Below are 14675 nucleotides of genomic sequence, written 5' to 3'. Positions count from 1 at the left end.
TATAGTGCTAGGAAAATGAGTTTGTTTTCCTAGCACTATAGTGGTCCTTTAATACAACTTACAGTAATGTGAAGTGTATCAGTGTATCGCACGGCTCCACAGCAAAACAACTCACAGTAATGTGCGATGTGCAAGTACATCACAGATCACCTCAGAATAAAATGCATAGAAAAGTGCAGTGTGTGAGTATCACAAGCTCTACAGCAATATAACTCACAGGAACGTACAATTTGTTAGTGTATTACAGATCACCTCTTTAATACAATGCACATGAATGTCACATATATGCACATGTATATCATACCCAACCCACTGCTTTCCCATAGAGAAGCATTGGGAGGCTATTGCGCATGCGTAGCCTCAGAGATGCTTTGAATCAATGCATTTCTATGAGGAGTGTTTAGCGTGAATGCCAGTGTTGCACGTTGTGCAACACTGGATTAGGAAGCACCTCTAGTGGCCGTCTGATGAGTGGCCACTAGAGGTATTCCTCGGCAGTAATGTAAATACTGACTTTTTTTTCTGAAAAGGCAGTGTTTACATTAAAAAGCCTGCAGAGACATGCTATAGACACCAGAACTACTACGTTTAGCTGTTGTGGTTCTGGTGACTATAGTGTCCCTTGAAAATAGAGGGGGGAAAAGGATCAGCACAAAATTATTAAATAAAATGGCTGTATCATTATTATAAAAATTTAAAAAGCACAACTTCTGACACAAATATATAGTATTTAACAGATTACTTTATTTTTAACAATGTGATAGTACTGTACTACTAACCCCCTCCATCCACCCCTCCCTCCCCCTTCTCCAAACACCCCTCCCCCTCCCCTCTAACCACCCCTCACCACCCCTCTAGCCACCCTTCCCCCTCCCCTCTAACCACCCTTACTCCCATAAAACAATATATATTACTGTAACTACTGTAAATACTTACAGTTCTGAAGACTCCAGCAGGCTCAGGATCAGTTGGGCAGCTGGGCTCAAGGCTGGAGTGGGTGCCGCTCTGCCGTTCAGGAAGGCGCCGCTCTGCCGTTCAGGATGGTGCCGCTCTGCAGTTCGGGAAGGAGGCAGAGTCACGGCAACGCTCACCCTAGCGTTGCCGTGACTCCGCCTCCGCGTGACGTCACAGTGCGCGGCATACGCAAAGGGCAGGGGAGGTCGGGAGGAGGAGCAACAAGTAAGTCCTTCACTATGCAGCAATGCCGCTCGCTCACATAGTGAAGGTGAAGGATTAGATCGGAACACAAATTTGTGGGCATTGGCCAGCGGGGCTCAAGAGGCAGCTGCCGGGGGCGGAGCCAAGCACCCAAAGCGAACGGTCGCATGGCCCCAGAGCTCCAGGGCAAACAATTGAAAAACCAACTGAAAACAACTTTTACCTCACCCAAATCCGCACAAAATCAAGCCCGCAGACCACCCTGTGATCCAGGAGAGTCAAATGGGGCGGAAAACTAAAAAGGCAAAGCCTGACAGACCCCGCCAGGGAATGGACATAGGGGAACTATGGCGGCAGGCACACGAGGCAGGAGGCGCCAAAATGGAGTCCCTACACGGTGGATGCTCGGACTTCACGGAGGGGTCGTCGGACGACGAAGTCTCCATGCTGACCCCCTCACAGCCAAGGGGACCGCCACACACTAAGGCCCCCACCCCAGTAACCATGGAGGCAATCGGAGACCTCATGGCAGCTCACCATCAGAAGATCGCAGCCGATGTGGCCCTAATCAGGGAGGACATCAAAGGCATTACAGACAGGCTGAGCAGGGTGGAGACCTCCACTGCCAGCAACTCCAGCCAGATCACAGATCTGCAGAAGGCGATCAAAGATCTGCAACACAAAAACATACAGCAAGAAACCTTTATGGCCGCCCAAGAAGACAGATACCGCCGCAATAATCTCAAGGTGAGAGGAGTCGCAGACTCCATACAGGACGCTGAACTACCGCACCTCATCAGACGCCTATTTGTGGAGCTACTGACACCCAAGGCGGCGAAAGCAATTATCTTGGAAGATCTATTCCGCATACCCAGGTCTGCAAAAGCCCCACAAACTGCCACAGGGGACTTAATACTAAAATTCCAAACGGCTAGAGAAAAGAAGATGGTCCTAGAGGCCACAAAGGGACAGTCTTCCTACCCCTTTGAAGGGATGACCCTCTCTTTTTATACAGACCTGTCAGCAGGAACGCTGGCCTGGCGGAGATCCCTGAGCACATATACAGCCCTACTACGCCTACACCAAATCCAGTATCGCTGGAGCCCGAACCGCACCCTCACCATAAGCAAAGGAGACACCAAGCACGTAGTCCACAACCCCCAAGAGGCCGTTGAGACGATGCAGCGACTGAACATCCCCACGGACCCACACGGTCTAGCACCACACCTCGATGGCCGCGCACAATGGCTTGGAAGCCACACCGTGAATGCCCCGGAGTTTGTGCCCAGGAAGCCGCCGACTGACCCATACGCCACTGCCACTACATGAACGGGGTCGCGATCTTGCCAGCCACCTACCGCTGATGGAACTCACTGCGAGGAGCGGAGACGGGGTTTTACTGGTTTGGGACTGGGATATTGGCTGCTCAGGGGGTAGTATAAATGTTTCACACACACTGTTTTGCCATGGGGAGGTATGTGTAACGGCTGCCCTTCCCCGCTACCAAAGTCTTGGTACCGCTGGTCTTGCCCGAACCCCAGCCTAACACAACACGTAGCGCATTTAGCCCACCTGCGACCCCATCGCACAAGCCCGGCATGCGCTCTCCAGCGCCTACACAACAACAGCCAGGCTTCCCCACCCACATATAGGGCCGGACAGGGACACACATCACTTAGGGGAACCCAGAGACCGCAGACACACTCTCAGCAGTTCACACACACTCAGAACACACGCCGAACTTATGGCTGGAAATTAATCTTACGATCCTGGCTTCACCCCCCACCTACAGATTTAACTAGCTACACCACGTTCCAGAAGTTATAGCCGGAGCGTACGTTTTAATTCTTAGTCACATTACTAGTGACAGACGGGGAACAGTCTGATTTTGCCACCTAACCATGCTATTATAAATCTTGGCTTCCCGGGAGCCGGCTACAGCTGGCAAACTTACGCTCGCACGTAACAGATCCAGCCAGTACACACATGGGTTATCTCCTTAACCTCACCTACCTTCAGCTAAAAGCCAGCTGATCTGGCATGCTTACGATAACACCCAACACCGCAGCCGGAGCACGATCCGAATTTAGCATTTATAGACATTGTTATTATATTTGTCACCACAGGTCCTACCATGATTTTAACGATACAGCCATTGTACTAGCAATCTGAATGTAACCCTACTGATTAGATTCACTTGAATGAGTGCTAATTAAGCTTGAATACGCCTGTACTACATATTTACAATGACGCTACTGTGATGTATAATGCCGCCCCGCATAACAATATTTTAAAATGTGCCTCGCCTAGGAGCCACAAATGTAACCTTATTTGTTTCACACGCATTTACTCATGCTATTGTGGCATTGTTTGATGCTTTGTTATTCCTTGCACACCCAAAATAAAGAATAAAAAAAAAAAAAAAAGAGGCAGCTGCCTTGGGCCCCCCAGGAGCAACTGGGCCCGGGGCAGCTGCCCCTTTTGCCCCGCGTTAAAGACGGCCCTGTATCAAATAACGGAAATAAAATTAGTTTTTAAGCCAGAAGTGGTCCTCCTAAACGTGTACGGGCCAAAAATGAAAAAAAATTCTAAAATACTAACGATAATAATACATATAATTACAGCAGCTAAGCTATCCTATTGAACCTAGGAAACAGATATACTCAAATAGAAGACTGTGGTATATGGATATGCAAAATGGAAATAACCTAATAAATATCATCGCCACTATTCTCCTCCCTACTGAACTTAGTATGCAACAATTAAAACAGGTATATAAGGTCCAGACACAGCGAGGCGAGGGCCAGAAAAGAAAAGAGGAAGAAAAGAAGGAAAAAAAACTCAACTTCTACACGGGCAGACAAAACTGAATAACAAGACAAGGAAAATACACTGGGCATCTCTCTCTCCAAAAATAAATGGGTAAAGCAAATCTGATAAACAAGAATTTACAATAGAAATCAATCCAAGAGATGAGGAGGAGGGGGGTATGGGGATCCAGGTGGGGGAGGTTTAGGGAGTTTAATAGGATAGCACGAGATATTTATGAGGACAAGAGTACCAAGGTCTGAACAACAGAAGTATCAGTTAAACTATACAAGGCAGGTACACGTCTAAAATAAAAGGAAAAAAATAAATAAAAAACACTCTCAAGCCTTCAATTATGGATACCTTTGAAAAAGTAAGACTTAAAGAAACACTCCAAAACCCTATAGCACTCTAGCTTCTTGAAGATTTTCAAGTGTGAAAAGTCTGTCCTCTTTTTATCATTTTGCAAAATGTGTAGATTTCAATAGAAATTGGCACTTTTATAAATTAGCCTTGTTACACCTCCCTGACTGTCAGTTAGACAACTGGTCCTGTTACTTCCTGGTTTGTTTGCTCACTGGAGCTAAACTCAATGAGCAGCAATTACCCAGAGCACCTACCTTTTTAAAGACTTCTCATTGAGCTGAATTAGGAAGTCTATGACAGCCGCAGAAAGTCTGCTCATGTTTAGAAGGGGAGGGCTTGCAAAGGCTGCAGACAAGAGAACTGCAGCTTTTAAAAGCTGTTTTATATACAACTCCAGTGAAATAATGCATAATTAAATACATGCATGTTTTCATTGGGTTGCATCTAATAAATAGCGCTTTATATAAATGTTTTTTTTTTTTTTTTTGGCATATTGAGTTTTTAACTACACAATCCTCCTTGATTCAAAAAAAAATGTGTGAAATCAAACTCAAGTACTATTAAAACTTTAATGTTTAAAGATATATAGAATCCAATAGTTAAAAAAAGTGCTATTTGGAGTCCTCGGGGTTAAAAGCACATTCATATTTTTGTTTTGCTAAGGAATGCCGATTGTTTGATGAAGGTGCGGGCTGTATGCATGTTTACTGAAAGAGAACATAATCCCTGGCAAACCAATTTATTAATTGCAATATCCAGATGTATTTGATAGCCCAGATTAGGAGCAGGTGAGCAGTGAACTGTACAATGCAGAGTTTATTATAACCAAAGAGTTGTATACATTTACAGTCTAATTACACTGTTATTCACAACTGATATTGTCAATATTACTAAGATAATAAAGCTTTAGTCTTGTTGAGTTAATAAATGTTAGGACAACCACTCCTCTTTGATAAGCATACCATTTCTGTTCCCAGCACCAATTTAATAACACTTTTCAACTTATAAAATGTCATGCCAGGAAGAAATAAGTAATGCACATTCATTGTCAGTTGTCTATGGAAGTACTCTATTTCTTCTTCCTTTAGTGTTGTATATAAAGAACAATTGTGAAACACAGTTCTGAAACTGGAACAACCATTATGTTAACCATAGAATGTTTGGATTTTGGTGATACAGAGGCATTTTGGTCCACTCGCGAGCTTCTTTAAATCATGTAACAAAGAATTATTTTTGGAGTTGTCTGTCCCTAAACCTGAAGATGTTTCATTTTTTTTTTGGAGTTACTATCATACTCATAATTCCATGTTTGATCAGAAATGTCAGCAGGAAACCCCAATGATATCTTCCCTTTTTCTTAGTTTAGGTGGATGTTATTCTATCTAGAATGAAATTGATCAAAGTCAGAATCCACAAGCCTCACAGTGTGGTGCAAAAAGTGATAATTTATTGAGGATCCAATTAACAAAATCATATTCAACGTTTTGGCATTAAACCTTAATCATGTTTACAGAACAACAAGCACAATATACACCTTTGCTAAAAGGAAAATCCGCCTAAACAACTGTCTCAGTCTGGTCTTGTGACATCAGAGAGGGAGAAAACAATGATAAACCCATGGACAGAGGAGGAAACAGGCAAGGGGCAAGGGGGAGGCTCAAAATGTGTGAGGTTGTCATGCAGACCAAAAAACTAAAGACAGAGTCTATCAGAGAAATAGTGCACAGCAAAAACTTGGAGCATACAGGTACAGATAAAAAGGGCATATATAAATTAGGCATATATATTGGACATAATTCTAGCCTCTACTGGTGTCCCATAGAGTGTTGTGGTTATCACAGAGATGTATAGGGGTCAGGCATATGATAGAGAAAAGTAGATAGCTAGCCATGGACACCAGATGCTTGGTGTTTCATGTATAATTCACAAAAAGTAGACAAGTACTAAGCAGTACCTGGTAGGGGCAGATTGTGATGCAGTGGATTGGGCTGCAGATCCTGCTGGCAAACTCTGGGTTGTTGACCACCTATAGGGCGGAATCGAGGGGAATGTTGCAGTAAACCAAAGAATGGGAGGAAAGGAGCCTCTGTATTCAAGCTCTGCCTATGGGGCAGGAATGGAGGAAATGCCCCAGTAGGTGAACCAGGGGGGAGAGGAGTCTTTAGTCACAAGCTCCACCCTCAGGGCGGAAACAGAGGGAATGTCTGATCCGTCCTTCCAGTACAGCCAATGATCAAGAGGCCAAGAGTGTTTTGCAAAATTCTGCTTTTTAAACCTACTTCCTATTACACCCTATACAAAGTCTAATCTTTACTCCCTTATCTGTTTACAACTCAGTGCAGCTCCTCCACTGACAGCCCTACTCAGACGGGTTCCGCAAGAAGACAAGCAGCCAGCATGACAAGAAAAAGTATATCTCTAAATGTCTGCTTGTCACTACCATTGCTTCCCTGCACATATCTACTACATGGGGCAATTAGGCTATGGAAACTCTGCTTAGCTGAAGTGTGTAGAGTGGTTTATAATTCTATCCAGCATTTTGGTTTGAGATCATTATTGATCGTAAACTGAAATATTTGTAATTGTTAAATATCAGCCTGCTGCCTGTCACACTACCCCAGAAGCTTGGGTATCCTTAGGACAGGATGGCATAGCACTATTTATAATTGTAAAAACAATTCAGTTTGTAGTTGGTTATTATTATAAATGACCTATCAGCTCCTATCACACTCCACAAACCCACGCCTATTGCCTCATACCAAGACAAAAGTATACACCAGGGCCGGACTGGGGATACAAAGCAGCCCTGGAAAAAAAAAATCTATGCCAGTCCCATAAGTCATTGCGCCATATATTGTCGCATGTAATATGTAAGGCTATGTCTTGCCACCCCAGATGATTGAGTAATATATATATATATATATATATATATATATATATATATTTATATATATATATATATATATATATTATATATTGCTTTTTCTAATATAAAATATTGGTCCTTTCAGAGCAAAACATTTAATTATACAGTAAGCATACTCACATGCAGACACAGACAATCTCACTGACACACACAAGCTCATTGATACACAGCCTCATAGACAAACAATTTCACTAATATACATAAGCTCATTGACATAAAAACACAGCTCACTCACTAGCAGGCACACACACACATGCAAGCAAGCTTACTCACTAGCAGACGCGCACACACACACACAGCTTAATGTAGAGGTTCTGGTGTATATAGCCTGTCCCTGCAGGCTTTTGAATGTAAACACTGACTTTTCAGAGAAAAGGCAGTGTTTACATTGCTTAATAGTGACACCTCTAGTGAAAGACACTCAGACGGTCACTAGAGGCGCTTCCTGTGTCAGTGTGGATTGGCTGAGATCATCAAGCTTGATGATCTCAGTCATAGAGGCAGAGACTAGCACGACGTTGAAAAAAAAAAGTGAGTAAAACACTATTTTTCAAAACACACACAGACACCACGACTGACACACAGACACACACACCATGACAGACACACCATGACACAGACCATGACACAGACACACACACCATGATACAGACACACTGTGACACAGACAAACACACATGACACAGACACACACACCCACCATGACACAGACAGACACACACACACACCATGACACAGACAGACACACACACACACCATGACACAGACAGACATACACACACAAACCATGACACAGACAGACATACACACACATACACCATGACACAGACAGACAGACACACACACCATGACACAGACAGACACACACACACACCATGATACAGACACACCATGACACAGACACACGACACAGACACACACACCATGACACAGACAGACACACACACACCATGACACAGACAGACACACACACACACACCATGACACAGACAGACAGACACGCCATGATACAGACACGCCATGATACAGACACACCGTGACACAGACACACGACACAGAAACACACACCATGACACAGACAGACACACACACACACCATGACACAGACACACACACCATGACACAGACAGACAGACACACACACACACCATGACACAGACAGACACACACACACACACACACACACACCATGACACAGACACACACGCACACAGCATGACACAGACAGACACACACACCATGACACAGACACACATGCACACAGCATGACACAGACAGACACACACACACCATGACACAGACACACGCACACAGCATAACACAGACAGACACACACACAGCATGACACACACACTCAAACACTCCCACTGACATACTTTTTGGTACCTGTGGGTGGGCAGACAGATATGTCTGCTGGCGTCCGCAGGGAGAAGTTGAATGGCGGCCGCAGGGAGAAGTTAAATGGCGGCAGCAGGGGGAAGCTCTTCTGGCGGCCGCTGAGGGAGCAGGCTGTTCTGTCTCTGATCCCCCTCCCTCGCGCGCTAGAAAGAGACCGGGGCCGGAATATGATGTCATATTCCGGCCCCGGTCTCATTCAGCTGCGCGCGAGGGAGGGGGAGCAGAGACAGAACAGCCTGCTCCCCCAGCGGCCGCCAGAAGAGCTTCCCCTGCGGCCGCCATTCAACTTCTCCCTGCGGCCGCAGGTCACCCCGGCCCCAGGTGTCGACGGCCCACCGGGAAATCTCCCGGTATCCCGGTGGGCCAGTCCGGCCCTGGTATACACTGTAACTTTATTGAGTTCATTTAATATGAAAATATTTCTCATTTTCACATTACCTAACTGGTTAAAAATGTATGATTTAATACAGGGCCACACCGGGATTTTTTTTTAGCCTTGGTATCTTTAATCACGGGGCCCACTGGGGGCTCTTGTGTCATCACCAATAATGAGCATGCCCCCTCAAAGTGAGCATGTTGGTTCAATGCTCTTCCAGTGCAGCCCATGCGCAGAGCCCTTCTGAAGTGCTTTCGCTTGAGAAAAAGGCCCTGTGTTTGTTCTGGATTTAATGACACGTCTGCGCTGCGTTTGTTTGTTTCTGATGCCTCCTAAGTGGGATACCAGAGGATCAGGAAAAGAGTATTGTGCATGTGTTTGAAGGCTTCTTAGGGGATTGCGTGTATGTAGAACTGATTGTAGTGTTGTGTTTTTTTGTAAATAGGTCAGTTTCAGTTGTGTTTTGCTGTAATATGTGTGGCTAGGGGCTGTGTGTGTATATGTTCTCTAGTGTGTGTGTGCATAGAGACTCTAATGTAATTGTGTATAAGTGACATAGTGTATGTAGGGTTGTGAAGTGTGTGTTTAGGGAATGTAGTGTGTGTTTTTGTGTATAGTGTGTGCATAGGGGATGCACTGTGTGTGTGGTGCAGTGTGTGTGCAGTGTGCTGTGTGTACATGAGAGGTGCTGTGAGTGACTGTGTTGTATGGTATAGGACCTATATATTGTTGGTGTGTGTGAGGGAAGTTGAAATGGGAGCAAATATGCTTTATTTTAAATTATTATTATTATTTTTTCTACTTTGTTTCCTGTCCTTTGTTCTTACCTTTTTGTAACCTCTCACAAGCTCCTCTGAGTGTTGCCGCACTAACCCGTGGCAACACCCTTAACTGCCCAGCTTGCAGGAAGAACAATCTGCCTCCCGGTCCTGCTCTCTTCCCTCACTCTCCTACAGTGAAGTGCCTGTGGGCCGGTGAGGGAGATCTTTGATCTCCCCACTGACCCATGAAGACAGAACGCAATCTCCTCTGTTGGTCTCTGACCATGGCCATCGTGACCCACCGTGCATTTGCCCGGTTTGTCTGATGGCTAGTCTGAGTCTGGTTCAATGTAATTTTTGAGAATAAGACTGACTATTCAGCAATTACTTAGAAAGTTAGACAAGCATACCATTCTTGGAGCAGACATGAAAATGTACTGCCAAAAATATAAATGAGCAAATGTTCAGTTACCCCGTGTCTTTATTTGGTAGGTACATATAAGAAAGGCTCCGGTTAAACTGTATAATACTTATAAAAAATATATAGAGCAATAGTAGCTGGTGAGGTTTTAATATGGTTGGGCACTAGACTCCAACCCTGTACATTTTACGCCAGAGCGTCATGGTAACTAGGAATTTTGTTCTGGTGTCTGAGTGTTTGTCATTCTGTTCAGCCACCTTAGGGCTCCCAAGCTGTGTGTTGCTGTGTGGAATGGAGGCAGGCAGCAAGGGATCTGTAATATTCCTGCTCTTCTTGTAGAGTAAGAATAGCTTGAAGATTACAGGATCACAGCAGCTGCACTGGACCCCAGGGAAAGAATCCACTCCAGCTCTCCCAAGGGTAGATAAAAAAAGGTAAGAAAAAAACAACACTAATTTGTGAGTGTATGAGAAAATGTATATGTGTGTTAGTATCAGTGTGTGTGTCTGTCAGTAAGTGCATGTGTCTGTCTGAAAGTGAATGGGTGTCTGACAGTAACCATGTGTGGGTCTGAGAGTGTGTCTGTCAGTGTGTGTGTCTGATCAGTGAGTGTGTGTGTCTGTTAGTGTGTGCGTCTGTTTAGGTTACTGCCCCCCCTCGAATTGCATTGAAATGGTGTTTATACTCAAATTTTTTCAACTCCATGACGATCTCAGCGCGGCTGGCCCCACCTGCATGGCTAAGATAATCAATCTTGATGATCTCAGCCAATCCAATGCTTTCCCATTGGGAGACTATAGTGCATGCATGGCAAAACGCTATCCTGCGCCAATCAGCATCTCCTCATAGAAATGCATTGAATCAATGCATCTCTGTAACGGAACGCCTGGCACCCCGACTGGGTACCTTGTGTTGACGGATGCTCCTAGTGCTTCCCGAGGGCTCCAAGCACTCCACTAGACACCATAACCACCACAGACCCCACAAACCACTGCAGCTTGGTTGGGGTCTCGCTGTCTTCCTCCTACTCTGGGCCCAAGACCAGGGACCAGCTTCCAGTAGGCAGACCTCTCCTACATCCAGAGAGCAGGAACAGGAACAGGAACAAGCTCTTGCAAGAGCTTACTCTGGGGAGTATAGTGATTATAGCAATCCCCAGAGTGTAGCCAAAACTTCATGAAGGGTAGAACAAGTCTGTTTAATGAGCACAAAGTCATTTCTTTTGTACACCTTTTTCCCAAAAGGTTACAACCCATGTGGACCTTGTAGAGCACAGGACACAAAGGACACAAACCAATAAAAACAATACAATAATGTCCGACACTCCCAAATACAGCACACAAGCCCTCCCCTCTGCCTGGGATATAATTAAAGCAGCTAATACAATAAGCTAATTATCCACAGGCAGAAAAACACACATTTTCCCCAAAGTCCAGAAAACACCCCAGAACATAACCAATATGTCCAACATATCCCCAGATAGCTTGGATCTGAGCGCTCAGTATGTCCAATGTTAAAAGGGTCCCTATAGTACAAGGAAGAGTGGGGTCAGAATATAGCAAGGGCTGATGGGAGATTGAGGAGGGACAAAACAGCCAGTTTAAACTCTCCCAGGGAGGCTGGGTGTATTTAAATTAAAGTTTAAAAAATAATAATTTGTGAGTGTTGGGAGAAATGTGTATGTGTGTATGTGTCTGTAAGTGTGTGTGTATGTGTCTGTGTGTGTATATTTGTCTGTAAGTGTATGTGTGTATGTGTCTGTAAGTGTGTCTGTGTGTGTGTCTGTAAGTGTGTATGTGTGTGTGTGTCTGTAAGTGTGTGTGTCGGTCTACGAATGGTGAGGCCAGAACAAGTACAGGCGATAGTAGATTGGATGGTTGACAGTGCCTCCAGTTCCTTCACATTGTCTCCCACCCAGTTCCCTGCTGAAAGCTCAGAAATGGCACCTGCAGCCCATGGCCATCTGTCTTTCACCTCAGCCCCTTGCAAATCAGCCGAGCAGTCTGAGCCACAAGTCATGCAGCAGTCTCTTATGCTTTTTGATGACTCTGCTGGCAGGGTTTCCGTGGCCATCCACCTAGCCCTGCCCCAGAAGTGGAAGAGATTGAGTGCACTGATGCACAACCACTTATGTGTCAGGATGTGGACATGCGAGGACCACCGCAGCACGTCTCTGATGATGACTAAACACAGGTGCCAACTGCTGTGGCTTTCTGCAGTGTGCAGACCGGCAAGGAGGGCAGGGTTGAGGAGTGGGTGGAAGATGATGTGAAGGATGATGAGGTCCTAGAACCCACATGGAATCAAGGTCATGCGAGTGACGTGTCCAGTTTGGAGGAAGAGGCGGTGGTCGCACAGAGGCACCAGCACAGCAAAAGAGGGAGCAGGGTACAAAAGTGGAGCGGCCGTCCCCTAGACAGTACGCCTGCTACTGCCCACCGCACCCAGGGACTGAGCACACCAAAGCCAGCTCCAAGGAGTTCCCTGGAGTAGCAGTTCTTCAGACAATGTGCTGACGACAAGACACGAGTGGTTTGCACGCTGTGCAATCAGATCCTGAAGCGAGGCATAAACGTTCTAAACCTGAGCACAACCTGCATGACCAGGCATCTACATGCAAAGCACGAGCTGCAGTGGAGTAAGCACCTCTAAAACCAAGGCTCCTCCTGCTTCCTCTTCTGCTGCTGCCTCGGCCTCTTCCTCCACCTCTGGAGTGACAGTGGCACCTGCCACCCAGCAAACAGAGGATGTGGCTGCAACGCCACCACGTCCACCACCGTCCCTAAGCATCTCCACACTGCCCCATGGAAGCGTTCAGCTGTCCATCTCCCAAACACTGGAGAGTAAGAGGAAGTACCCCCCTACCCACCCACATAATCACTGATACGTGGATCAGTAAGCACGGACAGGGACGCTATATCTCCCTAACTGCACATTGAACAAATGTAGTGGCGGCTGGACCTGAGGTGGATAGCAGTTTGGCGCATGTCCTTCTGCCACCGAGGATTGCAGGGCATTTCTCTTTGCCTCCTGTTGTCTCCTCCTCCTACTCCGCTTCCTCCTCCTCTACCACCTCCTCATCCGGTCAGCGTAACACCTTCACCATCAACTTCAGCACAGCCAGGGGGAACCGACAGCGGGCTGTTTTATAACTCATATGTTTGGGGGAAAAACCCCACACTGTGCAGGAGCTGTGGACGGACATGGAACAACAGACCAATGAGTTTTTGTTGCTACTGAGCCTCAAGCCCGGCCTGGTGGTGTGCGATAATGGGCGAAATCTCGTAGCAGCTCTGGGCCTAGCCGGTTTGACGCACATCCCTTGCCTGGTGCATGTGCTGAATTTGGTGGTGCAGAAATTCCTGAAAAACTACCCAGATATATCAGAGCTGCTGCAGAAAGTGTGGGCCGTCTGTGCGTGCTTTCGGCGTTCTCACCCTGCTGCTGCTCGCCTGTCTGCGCTGCAGCGTAACTTTGGCCTTCCTGCTCACCGCCTCATATGCGACGTGCCCACAAGGTGGAATTCCACCTTGCACATGCTGGAGAGACTGTGCGAGCAGCAGCAGGCGATAGTGGAGTTTCAGCTGCAGCACGCATGGGTCAGTCGCTCTGCGGAACAGCACCACTTCACCACCAATGTGTTGGCCTCCATACGAGACCTGTGTGCCATGTTGCGCTGTTTCGAGTACTCCACCAACATGGCCAGTGCCGCTGACGCCATTCTCAACCTCACTATCCCGCTTCTATGTCTCCTTGAAAAATGCTTCGTGAGAAGATGGAAGAGGTAGTGGCACAGGAGGAAGAGGGGTCATTTCCACGGTTATCAGGCCAGTCATTCACAAGTTGTATATTTATTAACAATTGTAGACGTAACATCCACACGGAGGGTGGGTTCCTGCACCAGCATAGGCCAGGTACACAATTGTCCAGCCAGGGCACAGTTCTGGAGGATGAGGAGGAGGAGCAGGAGGAACCGTGTTGACAGCAGGGTGGCACTCAACGCAGCTCGTGGGTATCACTGGAGCGTGGCTGGGGGGATACGGAGGACACAGACAATACACCTCCCACAGAGGATAGCTTGTCCTTGCCTCTGGGCAGCCTGGCACACATGAGCGACTACATGCTGCAGTGCCTGCGCAACGACTGCCGAGTTGCCCACATTCTAACTTGTGCTGATTACTGGGTAGTCACCCTGCTGGATCCCCGTTACAAGGACAACGTGCTGTCCTTAATTCCCTCACTCGAGCGTGATCGGAAGATGTGCGACTACAAGCGCACGCTGGTAGACGCGCTGCTGAGGGCATTCCCAACTGACACTCAGTGGAAGCACAAGGCAAAGGCAGAGGAGGAGGAAGAGGTCACCAACGCACTTGGGGCACCGCCAGCACCTCAGAAGGCAGGGTTAGCATGGCCGAAATGTGGAAAAGCTTTGTCAGCACGCCACAACAACCAGCACCACCA

The sequence above is a fragment of the Pelobates fuscus genome, chromosome 3, assembly GCF_036172605.1.
Source record: "Pelobates fuscus isolate aPelFus1 chromosome 3, aPelFus1.pri, whole genome shotgun sequence".
Lineage (NCBI taxonomy): Eukaryota > Metazoa > Chordata > Amphibia > Anura > Pelobatidae > Pelobates > Pelobates fuscus.
The sequence above is the reverse complement of the archived record's forward strand: the minus strand, read 5'-3'. Positions refer to the sequence as shown.